This window comes from Malurus melanocephalus, unplaced genomic scaffold (assembly GCF_030028575.1).
Source record: "Malurus melanocephalus ecotype Western Australia unplaced genomic scaffold, MMel_1.1 scaffold_537, whole genome shotgun sequence".
In the NCBI taxonomy this organism is placed as follows: Eukaryota; Metazoa; Chordata; class Aves; order Passeriformes; family Maluridae; genus Malurus; species Malurus melanocephalus.
The window spans coordinates 450,323-463,859 of NW_026623769.1; the positions used below are offsets into that span (position 1 = coordinate 450,323).

The 13,537-nt window shown below is 47.0% G+C and overlaps 1 protein-coding gene across 2 annotated transcripts in view; it reads right to left on the minus strand.

The window, feature by feature from the left end:
- The window catches only part of KCNJ16 (potassium inwardly rectifying channel subfamily J member 16), a 16,405-nt gene extending 14,551 nt beyond the window's left edge, over positions 1–1,854 (minus strand). For both annotated transcript variants that reach the window (XM_057381866.1, XM_057381865.1), the window contains exon 1: positions 1,752–1,854. The gene's annotated coding sequence lies outside the window, so the exon portion shown is untranslated. The remainder of the gene's footprint in view (positions 1–1,751) is intronic.
- Between the last annotated feature and the right edge of the window lie 11,683 nt (positions 1,855–13,537).

Genomic DNA, 13,537 nt, shown 5'->3' on the forward strand with positions numbered 1-13,537 from the left:
GAGAAGATGCAAAAAGATGCTAAAGCCTCAGAGGTTCATTAGCGAAGTTCTTGCTGAGCATTAAAGTTAATTTTCCTCTTTTCCTTCATTCGGTGACTAATTTCTGTTACTGTAACTAGGAGTAAGAAAGTTTAACCCCACCAAAACATAAATTTTCACTTCCTCTTCTCCACCTCCTTCATCCACTTGAAAAAGCACTTCCCTCTCCATCCTGGCTCTAGCAAGAAAGCTCAGAACAATACTCCAGAAAGCACTCTAAAATAAGCTTTTTTTTGTTTATTAAACGTTTATAGTCACCCTTGGTATCACCATTCCCACAGGGAATGACTCAGGGTTCCCAGGAGAGCACAATCCCAGAAGAAAGGAAAATGATGTAACAGCAGGACTTCCCAAAGTTTTTTTTTTTTAATCTGGACAGAGCACCCCTCACAGCCTGGATCCCCTCTGGATTCCCAGGCCMCTGCCATGGGAAAGAGCTTTGATCCGCAGCACGGGAACGAGGATTTGAGGAAATTTGGCAGCAAGGAGGATGCAGARGCCAGGATTGTGTAACCAGAGCCCTGGCAGAGGCATCCCAAGCCTTTCAGTGACGGCTGCCTTGTCTTCCTGTGCCATCTTTCAGCTTGTCCCGCCTGCCAGGTGAGCTCCACCAGACAGGTGAGCTGCAGCACGCACACCTTGGCTGCAGGAGTGAAAAAAAAAACCAAAAAAACCAAAAAAAAAAACCCAAAGAGACAGCAGGGAGAGGAAATCCTGTCCCCACTCTGCCTCTGGTGTGATCTCCCTGGATCCCCAGCCTGCTCAGAGAGGTATTGCAGAGTTTTCAGAGCAGCTTAAAATGTTTGCTCAGGGGGTAGAAATAGAGAAATAGAGAAATAGAGAAATAGAGAAATAGAGAAATAAATAGAGAAATAGAGAAATAGAGAATTAGAAAAATAGAGGGATTTCTGAGGGGGATGAGCAGGATTCTCCCCTTCTGGCCTTTGTTTGTGGATTTTCACCGCACAGGAGGGGTCAGAATCTCTCAGCAGGTGTGGGGTCACACAGTGCCCATGCACAGACACTGAACTGTCAAAATCCTGTCCCCTCCTGTTCCTCAGGCCTGTACYCATCCCAAAAACCCCGAGCAGGCTGTGGGACAGAGCGATCCTTGTGACTCATCACAGCCACCCTTTCTCACAGTCTGCAACCCTCAATTTGCTCGGGATGAGCTGAGAGTGCTCTGCGCTCCCAGCCCGRCACTCGAGGGCAGCTTTGCTGAGCAGAGGGGACTGAACTCCTCTGAAAAAGCGGAGGATTTGCCAAAAAGTGTCAGCCCCACTCTCTGGGTGGTCTCCCATCCCCAAACCCTTCCAGCAGAAGGTGTGAGAGCCCTGCGCTTGGCAGCTCCGGGAGGATTTCCCTCCTCTGACAAGTTCTCACCCCGATCTGCGGTAATTAGAGCCTGGCCCCAGCCCTGCAATTACACAGCTCAACACCCTCCCCGAACATGGACTCGAACAAGCRCAGGAGCTCTGCCTCTCTTTTAATATTCAAATGAACGCGAATGTTGCCGAATTCCAGACGCTCGAACCGTGTTTCCAAACAACACCTACCGAGCTGCCAGGTTACAGCCAAACACCAAAAAAAAGCAGTTTATTCCCACCCAGGCTGTTGAGTGAGTTCGAAGCTCTCTAAGGCAACAGAATTTCTGTTTACAGTGTACAAACACAGGGAGAGGCGCAATTAAGGGAGTGAGAAATGGGCTTTACCTKAACGTCCTGCTGGGCTTTGAAAGGATCTCTGCTTCACTCCCTCCTTTCTTTTCCTCTGTCTCTCTCCCTGTCTTCTTGCATGGCTGGACTGACAGGTTGGCAGGGCTGAGAACGACAGGTTGGGTTTGTTTTTTTAGACACAACTCCTCCCCCTCTCAAAGAGAAGTTAAAAAAAAAAAAAAAAAAAAAAAAAAAAAAAAGGCAAGACTGTTTGGGAAAAGTTCACAGAAAACCCCGTCCTTTCAGCGCATTCAAACTGGTGGGGAAAGGGCTGCTTTGGGAAGCCCAGCAGTTCCCAATTGTTTTTCTCCAAAAGGCTCAAAGTCTGCTTTGCAAGGGGCATGGAGCAACCAAAGGATTTACCCCAGGAGCTGCTGTGACCCCAAACTTTTCCCATTTCCCTGCTGAGTGATCCAGAGGCAATTGCAGCCCCTTTAGTGCAGCTTTGACAAGAAGGGTCTCGCAAAAGTGGAAAGGGATTTTTGCAGGCAGCACAAACATCTTTGGGCCTTGGATTTTATCCTTTATCCCACCATCACTTTGTGTAATAAATGTCACCAATAGATGGCTGAAAACCTGATTTTTTCCCCCAAAATCCTGTGCTGCAGCTTGTTTTCAACTCCTGGTTTGCATGGAGAGCAGCTCAGCCTCTGCCGCTGTCACCTGAGAGGTGACAGAACCCCCGGGGGAGGTGTTGAACAGGTCACAATGACCACAGAAACGAGGGCAGATTWAAAACCTTCCACTTCCACAGGCAGAGCAGCTCCCTGGGAACGCTCTGCTGCAGTTYTGACTCGGCCTTTTCGGGAGTGCCACCCACGAGATGCAGACACTGATTTCACCCCGGGTTTGTCAATAAATTCGCAGGTTAGGGCTGTCAAATGTGAGCTCTGCCTGCTCCTAAGGCGGTGCTGCTGGAGTCTGTCCCCTCCTGGGCACGGAGCTTTGCTCCTGCTGGCCCATGGCACAAATGTCTGCTGAGAAATGCCAGGAAAGAGCAGCCAAGGCGTTGGTGAGCGGTGATGAAGCAGCTTCACCCTCCCACTGCCCTGCAATCTCCAAAAGAATCGRCAGTCGGGCGTTTTTCATTCCCTAAAGCTGTTTAAGTTGGTATTTTGGGCTCAAATCTTCATTTTCCAGAGCTGTTCTCTGCAGTGTGGTCGCCTCTGTTCCAAGCAAGCAGAAAAACAAACATGCAGTAGGCTAATGAGAGTYATCTACATAAATTTGCATCACAGACTGCTTGAAGAGAATCCCATCTCCTCTGGGTCCGCTTTGCAGCTGGGCTGTAACAATGAAATTTCGGAGGCTTCCTTTACCTGCGTCCCTGCTGCTGCTGTGGCTCTGCAGAGCCAAAAACCTTCTAAAACTTGAAAAAAAAAAAAAAAAACCAAAAAAAAAAAAAAAAAAAAAAAAAAAAAAAAAAAAAAAAACCAAAACAAAAAAAAAACACCAACTCAGCCAGTTTAATTTAACTTTGTAGTGAGTTAGATTAGAGGTGAAATCAGTGGGTTTTGGTGTGACATCACATCCAAAAATGTCTAGTTCCACTTCTTGCAAGCTCAGCTTTATCTCCCGCGCCGGGGGAGGGCCACACATCCATCTCCTCCATCTCTTCCATCTCTTCCAGGGCTGATTTCCACCCCTCCTGCCTCCCCCAGAACGCATTTGCTGCTCTTTTATCAGGCAACTGTTCTCAATTGCGCTCAGATCGGCGCAGCGATAACACCAAAACCTTTCCTGCCGGTGGAACGGAGCTCCCCGAATACAAAACCGGGCAAAGTTCAGCGCTAATGGATCGTGGATTCCTGCTGAGAGGAGCGAGGAGCTGCTCTTTAGGTTACAGCACGGTCAGAGCCTGGGTTCCTGTCTGAATTTCCAGTGCAGATGGATGGGGATAAGAATTCAGGGGCATTCAGCGCACCCCGGGGTCAGCTCTGCTGTGTCTGAGGGGGATTTATCAGCAGAGATGCGGCTGCAGCTTCTCTGGGCACTGATTTAGAGGAGTTTTYTCAGCCCTCCCTCCTCAGCACCTCAGGTTGGAGGTCCAGATCCTTCAGAATCTTGCAGAATCTTCAAGATTTTTAAGCAAAGGGGTTTATTCTCTTTATTAATTCAAGTGACCCACCCTGACACCCAAAAATCCCAACAAAAGCATGCTGAGCACGATGCTTTTACTTTACTTCTGCCATTTTTACCCCACATAAGAATTCTGGAGAGGGAGAGGAGCTGAACAGCATCACAAGGAGAGAAAAATCCATTTTTTCCAGCCTTGAAGGGTGACATGTGACAGCCAAGGCTGTGTCCACCCCAAGGTTCAAGGGTGAATTTTCAGCCAAGAGCCCTCAATTCTCAGCAAACACCGCTGCTGTCGGAGCTTAAAAGCAGTCAATAAAGGCGCTTCATTCAGTCGAGCACTCCTCGGGTGAGGTCAGATTTCCCGTTTTTCCTGTTTAACCAGCAGGTTTCGAGACAGCCTCATAATGAACCCTGGGAGCACAGCTCGTTTCAGCATCGGGAGCGTTGCAAAATCGCACCCAGCTCGGGGTTGTTATGTTCTGGGTCTTGCACTCCCCAAAAAAAAAAAAAAAAAAAAAAAGACAAATAGGAAGGAACAAGTCTCATAATGTAGGAATTTAATCCCAAATTGCCTCAATGCCAGTGATGAGGTTCCCGTGGTTTTCAGTTGGTTGTGGATCACCACAGCTCAGATAAATCCCGTTTTTGTGTCAGATTGGTGTTTCCCATTGATTTCTGAGTGGGTCTGCATGCCCTGATTCCCTRTCCTGCCTCAAAAACTTCTCCCTCGATGCCTGCAAACATTCCTTGTCTCCACCAAGAAACCTCCAGGTTTCTTGGGCAGGTCCAGCTGAGCAGATCCAACCAGAGCCATCCATGCATTGCAAAGGAAAAAAAGGAGGAAAACCCTTTTTTTTTCTGGGAAAAAAACCCCAGCTAATCTAACTGGAGTAATCTATGCATTGCAAAGGAAAAAAAAAGTTGAAAAAACCCTTTTTTTTCTGGGAAAAACCCAGCAAATCCAACCAGAGCCATCCATGCATTGCAAAGGAAAAAAAAAAAGGGGGAAAAATGCTTTTTGCTGGGGAAAAACCCAACAGATCCAACTGGAGCCATCTATGCATTGCTAAGGAAAAAAAAAAGGGGAAAAAACTCACATTTCAATTCCCARCCTTTCTCCTTTGGGATTGTGGATCCCTCAGTCCACCCTGCAGTGGCCACAGACCCACCTCCATCCCCTCAAACCCTGGCAAACTCCTGCAGAACCCTTTGTGCAATCTAACCAAGGCTGGTGCTCTAAATTTCCACCCATTCCAAGTTCAAACTTTTCATTCCACATAAACTACAAATGCTGAATGTTTGATGGAGCAGGGAGAAGGTCCCTGTGGAGAAGAACCACAAAAGTGAGGGACCTTCAGCACTTCCAGAGTGGTGATCCCATGAAAATCAGCACAAAARTCCCCATCAGGAATCCCAGAAAAGCCACATGGGTGTCACAGAGCCCCYAGCACATCTGAGAGTTTGTTGGGAATGACAAGAGGGAATTGGAAATTTTGTTACACAGGGACTGAATAACCCACCAAGAAATCAGCTGGCCAGCGTGGAAATAATTCAGAATAAGCAGAGCCCTCAGGTATTACATTAACGGGGTCTCCAGGGAAGGATGTGGATTATTGCAGCTGAACAGAGCCYTTATTTATCAGATGGAAAAGGTTAATGTCATTTCCTTTCCTTTCCTCCCTGGTTCTCCTCACCCCAGCCCCGTTCCTGGCGAGCAGGAGGTGCAGACAGTGTAAGAACACGTGCTGGATTGTTTAAATCACCAGAGCTGTTACTCCAGGCAGGGAGGGGGGTAAGAAATTAAGATTTCTGCTGGTTTCCTGGGGAGAATTACAGKGCTAGGAAACATAAAACACCCAGGGAAGGAAATGGGTTGTGGAGCACCTGGTCTTTGATTTGACATCCAAGAGCACAAACTCCAGGAGGGAATTTGTGCATTCCCATCTACCGTGGTGCCTAACAAGGACCAGGATCAAACTAATCTAATATTCCTATTCCATACTTTATAAAGCATGAGTGCATTAAGAAAAGTATTTTTTTAAAACTCCTTAATGAGGTTTAAATACAGTTAAATTAAGTTCTGCTAATAAAGAGCCTGTGCTTTTTTCTAATTTGCCTCTGGAGTCTTGAGAGCTGTTGACCTAAAGATAAATGTCAGAGCAGCCCAGCCATCTATTATGTGCCCTGCTAATGATGTCAACAAGTTAATTCTAATGTCAACTAAGGAGAAAAATTCCATTTCAGGACTTAGCTTGGCCTAAGAGGAAAAAAAAAAAAAATTTTTGTGGTAAAAGGCTCAAGACACCCAGGTTGATTTTCCTGTTTCTGGCACAGGATATTTTTGAATAATCCATGTAGGGAATATTTTCCTTTGGTAACTGAGATGGACCCAAACCCTGCTGTCTGTTCATGAGAAGGAKAAACCCTTCTGACCCTTTGGGGATTGAATCCAGGTGCTGGCTCCCTGTCTGTCTGTGGAGAAGGACCAGTGTGGCATTTGGGTTTGGCTTCACCCAAAGCTGGGTTTGACCACAGCTTTCTTTCCCCTTTCCTTTTCTGCAGGGTCTGCAGGACATCTCCTGCACCTTCTCCTTGCCTTGCCATAGGTCAGGGATGGTTTGAGCTCCTCACCACCCTCTTGTTTCCAGAGCCATCAGCAGAACTCCATCCCATTCCTGAAAGGCACCTGAATGTGGCTGTTTGTGACTGCTCAAAAATACAAAATGTGAAATTGTGTCTCAGTCTCCAGTCCGCAGCTGCCTCCCTGCCCCATCTCCACGCTGGATAAAACTCAGACGTGCTCCTTTCCCCTCTCCACTGCCCATGGGAACAAATCCAGACCGAWGGGACAGTGAGGATCAGGACATCTGGGTGATCCTGAGGTCACCTCTCTGTCCCCAGCTTTCCATCCGTGACCTGAGTCAGTGGCTTTACCTTACCTTGCCGAGGTGCCTTGAGGACAAAAAAAATCCATATTTCATGGCCTGRCAGCGGGGCTGGCTAATTCCAGCTCTGAAGGAAACGGGGACAGCCATGCCCATTGACTCATGTGGGATTTACAAAGAGCCCTCATCCATTTGCCATGGGCCCCGAGCAGCCATCTGAGGATAGCAGCGACTGACTATTAATTCCTGAGCGGGTGAACAATCAGCATCCTGCTTATCAGGAGTAAATTAATGGCTGTAGCCAAGGCAACCCCTGTGTGGCTCCTGAGTTGGCCTCGTGGGCTATTTGCAGGCTCTGAAATGAGCTGAGTGATCTGAACTAGTTTTTTTTTTTTTTTTACTTGCCCCTAAATGAACAGCTTTCCTGGATATTCCAAGAATATTCCAGCAAAGAGCATTGTGTGGAAAGACAGCCCTGCCTCTGTTGTAATTGCTGTGTAAATATAATCCATCTCATCAATTAAATGCTGCTCTCCGGGGCTGGAACATTATCCATGTTCATGGGGATGGAATCCCTGGCAGATCGAGGGGCTGGCTCCGTATTCATGGGCATTAGGCTTGGGAAGGAGAATGTGATTGCCTGAATAAATTCAGCCGCCACCTCCTGCACCCCTGGATCAGTCTGGCTCTGAGAGGGGCTCAGAAATCGTGGAAATCCTAAATATTCAGCCCTCAGCAGGGGGATTCACATGGGATATTTGACAAATAGAAACGGCCAAACCTCAGAGCTGACCCCTTGGTCCTRCAGGTGCYGCTGAGAATCAGAAARTTMCTTCTTTCTCTAAGGTATTTGAGTMAGAAAAMCCCTGAATTTTCACCTGCATTTGTAACTCAGTGTTCTGGGCTCCTTGCAGGTCTCTCCCAGAACCTCCCACTGCCTCTGTGCAGTCTCTACAATGGGTTTACACTATTTTTAAGCAGTCTGGATAGGGTTATATTATTTCTGAGCAGTCTGGATAGGCGTTACACTATTTTTGAGCAGTCTGGATAGGAGTTACACTATTTCTGAGCAGTCTGGATAGGGATTACACTAGTTTTGAGCAGTCTGGATGGGGGTTACACCATTTTTGAGCAGTCTGGATAGGGCTTACACTATTTTTGAGCATTCTAGATCGGAGTTACACTATTTTTGAGCAGTCTGGAGGGGGTTATATTATTTCTGAGCAGTTTGGACGGGTCTACACTATTTTTGAGCATTCTGCATGCAGCCAGTCCTGCAATCCAGAGGGCAATTGCTAAAGGGCTGTGCCCACTGAGCCCTGAGGGTGCCCGGTGCTCCCTGTCCCCGCACACCCCGGGGCCAGCAGGCACCTGACCCTTCGTTTATGGTTCTTGTTCTGTGTGACTGAACATTCGCAATAATCCCCAACAGCTCCGTGGCTTTGCTGTTTCCCCGGCGCAGTTGCAAACTTTACAACCCCAAACGCAGCCCATAAATGGATTTTTCTCTCCAGCAGCTGTTCTACAACAGCCAATACCCCCCCTGCAGCAATTTAGCACCGGGACTAATGTGTGTCCTACCTCATTAAGCTGAGGTAATTCAGGCTGGAGACAAATTCTTGGTGCTTTGCTGGTGAAGCATTAAGCACTCGTGGTGTTGAAATCTCAGTGTTTTTTACAAGGGAGGAGAAACTGAGCCCCGTGGAGCATAAAGGACATTATCCATGGATATTGGGGGGCTGGAGTGATCCCAAAGAAGGGCAGTGGGAAGGGTCTGGAGCACCAGGAGGGGCTGAGGGAGCTGGAGGGGCTCAMCCTGGAGAAAAGATGGATCAGGGGGGATCTTGTGGTTCTGCACAACTCCTGACAGGGCAAGAGATGGRACAAGAGGAAACAGCCTCCAGTTGTGCAGCAGAGGTTTAGRTTGGGTGTGAGGAAGAATTTCACCCCAGAAAGGGCTGCCCTGGCCTGGCACAGCTGCCAAAGGGTGCAGATGTGACACCTGGGGACATGGGACAGTGGATTTGGTGGGTGAGTCCTTGGCCTCAAAGAGTTCAAAGGTCTTTTCTACCCTCAACACTTCTGTAAATCTGTAGCAAAACCAGCTCTGGGGCAGGAAGAACACTTTGAATGACTTTTCTTGCAGAAAGGGGTGCTGAAGGGTTGGCACCACTTCCTTTGGGGAAAAAGAGTGGAAAATGGAGAGATGGGGCCTGGGATGGGGTCGGGAGACCACGGGTCAGGGATGGACATGGGACACACACGGACACACATGGTCACATGGACACACGGACACGCAGACACGCGGACACACACAAGGTTACACAGGTTATACGGACACACATGGACACACGGACACATGGACGGACACACACACACACAGACATACAGACACAGACACACGGATACATGGACACACACGGACACGTGGACATGCAGATACACGGACACACACACACACACACACACACGGACACACGGACACACGGATGGACACACACACACACACGGACAGACAGACCCATGGACACACACACATACACACACATGGATACACGGACACACACATGGACACACGGACACACACATGGACACACACACACACATACACACACACACACACACACACACGGATGAACAGACCGACAGATGGACACACGGACACACACATGGACACACGGACACACACGGACGGACGCACACACACACACAGACGGACACACTGACACACATACACGGACACACACACACAAACGGACGGACAGGCGGACAAGTGGACACACACACACGGACACACAGACACACACACGGACACACGGACACACGGACACACGGACACACGGACCCATGGACACACACATATACACACACACGGATACACGGACACACACACACACACGGACGCACACACGGACGGACAGACGGACACACGGACACACACACGGACACACACACACACACACGGACACACAGACGGACGGACAGACGGACAGACGGACACACACACACACACGGACACACACGCACACGGACAGACGGACGGACAGACGGACAGGCGGACCCGGCGCTATCCCTTCAGCACCACGGCGGCTCCGGCAGCGCTGGAAGCGAAGCCCCCGAAAGCCCCCGGACCCGGCGGGATCAGCTCAATCCTCCGCAGCGCTCAGAAACATTAAAAAAAAAAAAAAAAAAGAAAAAGCCCTAACTGCCCTTCTGGCGGTTTAGGTTTCATAGGGGTTTGTGCTGGAAAACAAATTAACTTAAGAGGATTTGGGGAATTCGAGCCGGGAATAAAAGACAAGGTGGAAGTGTCTGAGTTTTGAAAATGTGCCCAAGGCCCCGACGGGCAAATCCTTTGCCTGAAGGCTCTTGCTAAGCCCTTTCATCAGTACTAAAAGAATACAGAGAAAAGGTGTTTTTTTTTCTTTCAGTTAGCAGAAAAGATTACCTGGAAACTACTTTTGGTAAAATATTGGTGGTGCTTTCCCCTCCTCTCAAAAATTGCTTCTGTTCATGGAATTGTATCAGAAGAAAACTTAGCAGACTCACAATTTAATAAAACTCTCATTTGGGTTGATGGAGGTGAGAATTAATTTGTCCAACACACATCTCTTGAACATTAATAATTCAATTTTTTGGCTGAGACCGTTTCATATGATCAWGGGATGATTTGGRTTGGAAGGGACCTTAAAGCTCATCCCGTGGAGAGAGGGAATTTCTAAACACTGGCGGAAAAGTTTCCACCTCCAATAGTTTCTCATTTACTTTTGGCAGCTTTTAAGCCTTTGTGCTGAACAAAGCAAAGGATTGTGCGGAGCAGATTAAGAGCTAAAATGAAATCTTCATCAAGAAGGGCTGAGAAACAGGAGCAGGAAAATGTTCCTGACAGATGAAGCATTCACATTGTGTGCACAACAAGCTCAAAGTTTCAGCTGCAACCATCCCATCTTCCTGCGCTTTAAAAATCGGAATTTTTAAGATTTCTAAGGGATATTTCAGCGCTGTATATTCTGTGCATTGCAGTGCCTTTCAAAAGGATGCGAAATAATCTAATCTGCATCGATAGCTTGCGTTTTGTTTACTTTGCGTTTCAAAATGTAAGAATAATGAAACGCTCTGTTGGTTTAGTGATGAATCTGTTGTGGGTTATCACAGGAAGGGTTGTGAAAGCCTTTGCTGAGCGCTCCAACCATCCCTGTCTGCTCAGCCAGGTGTTATCAGCCCTCCCTCCACAGCTACAAAACAAACAGGCTCAGCTCAGGCTGCGCAATCCTTCCCTGGATTTTCATTTTTCTGCATTTTTTTCGGGTGCTTCACCCCTGGATCAAGCTGGGAGCGTTCCCAGCTCTGGGATTCCTGCAGGTTTTTTTTTTTGGGTTTTTTTTTTGCAGGCAGGGACAGCATTGCCAGCAGAGGGGGAGAATCAGAGACACGGAGCTGTGATTTCATCCCACATCCACCAAACTTGGTGGGAACATCCTCAAAAAAAAAGTAAGAAAAACTTCCCACTAGTGATGCTCCTGTGGCATTTTCCCCAATCCACCTTTTCCAGGTCCTGTCCACAACCCCAGCTTTCCTTGCTGTTTGTTGTAAAGCAATTATTTTTCTAGGCAATTAAAAAAAAAAGAAAAACAAACCCTCTGCAAAGTACAAGGCCACATCTGGCCTCAGGAATCATGAATAAGATGRGAACGATGAGGAAAAACCCTCCTGGAGCAGAATAAAAAGGCCCTGAGCAGCTCGGAGCAGAGGCTGCCTGATGCCAGCCCTCATGCCCGTAATAAATCTCCATTTGATCGTGCACTCTAAGCCCTTAAGCACATTGTAGAAATGGGGCAAATCCTCTTTGGGCATTTACTGACTTCAAAAAAAAGGAAAAGAAACATAATTCCATTTATTTTAACATCATTAGATGCTGAAAAAGAAGCCCTGATCATATCATGGGATGTATTTCTGTTATTATCTGTGGATTTTGGTTGCTGGGACACAAAGGAGGCCTTTGCTGTGGGAAATATGAAGCTGGAGTGAGGCATTTTTGAAAGGCAGTTCCTACTTTGGACCTTTTTCCCCAAGAAAGTCTAAGTTATTTATTGTCAGGATAACAGCACCGAGCGTGGATGGGGCAGTGGTGCTGGAAAATGAGGTTTTTCTGCTTTCTGTTGCTGTGTCTCTGAAGCAGAATAAGGTGAAATCCACGGTATCCTACCCTTTAGTGCCAGAAGAATGGGTTTGGGACTGGAATCCCAAAAAAAACACACCCAAGAAAACCCCAAAACCCGACTAATCAATGAACCAAAACCACTGCAGGGCTCCAGGTCCTGCTGGACTGGAATTTTGCTGCTGGCTGTCACAGCAGCAGGGCCAGGAGTTAACTCAGGGATTAATTTCCTTTTAATATAGGAAAACCAGAACTGAGCCACCTCCTTTGCCACCTTTTTCTCTGGAAAACCCTTCTGAGAAGCTCCTTTTTTACTTTTTTTCCAGAACCACTGCAGCTCTGAAGCTGAGCTGAGCTTGGGACTGGCCTAAGGGATTATCCAGCAGAAAGCCATGAATTTGTCCCCTGTTTGTCCCTGTTTGCAGAGTGTCCCCTCCCGAGAATTCCAGGTCTCCCTGTTCCCGTGGCTCCCTGACAAATTCTGCATCTTCAAAGCTCCCCTTCCCCTTTTGATGCCACCATCTGTGGCACCCAGAACACGCCAGGCAGATCATTTAAACTCCAATGGGTGCTTTGTAGAATTGCCAGATTTGGGGGAAAAAACTGCTCAGGAAACAGAAATCTTTGCGAGCTCTTAACAAACATTAAACTCCCAATAAAAAAAAACGATGACAAATTCATCCTCTGCTGACCCAGGTCACCTTTGAACAGACACAAGGTTCTTTATCAACTTGCCAATTCCTCCATTTTTTCAGAGGTTTGTGGTTTGTTCTGCTTTCTTTGCCTGTTTATCTCTTAATCTTTGGGTAAATTGCAGCATCTGAATCTGGCCATTGTGGGAACGGGCTCAAAGCTTCCCAAAAGAATTCCCACTTCATTCATAGCCAAGCTTTCCATTTCCTGCAATCAGCCAACTCTTCATTCATTTTTTTCTGTGCTCTGATTCAGATTTTTGGGGTCACTCAGACCTGTACTGACAATATTCCAATAAATATCAATTAATGCCACCAATGCTCCCCTTCATTCCAGGATTCCTCAGTGAGGGAATGAAGTGGCTGAAGCTGTCTGGATGTGATGGAAGCTTTGGAAGTGTCCCTTGGTCACATTATCATCATCTCTCCATCATCCCCTGCTCATGGAGCCATAAAAATCATGGGAATCTTAAATAATGCAATATCTAATTGCACAACACAACAAACAGTTACTCTTTGATTGTCTTTGAGTAACTGCTTAAACTTTCACTCTTAATCATCATTCCAATTTCCTTCCATGCATTACTTGGGCTAAAGTTCAATTCTATTCTTCTCCATGTCAATTAATGTCATGGCAAATGGAAAAAAACAGATTTGAGCAAGTGAATCCTTCCCTGCACAGACCAGTTTTGAGCCACCACATATGATATTATTCATATTAAGAGCACACACAAATAACATTATTTAAAAGCAAATATTCATGATTTCAAAGCCAGTATTCCCACCACACCAACCCAGCAACCAGAAGAAATGTAAGATGAGTTTCCCTGTCCTTTTCTGTGCTGTGCTGAGGGAATCTGCCTCAGCAAGAAGTTTTCTTCCAGAATTTTCTTTACCCAAGAGCAGAGAGGAAAAAAAAAATCAAAGGTGCAGGATGAATGCAAAGCAAAGGGCGCAGCTGGATTGGGT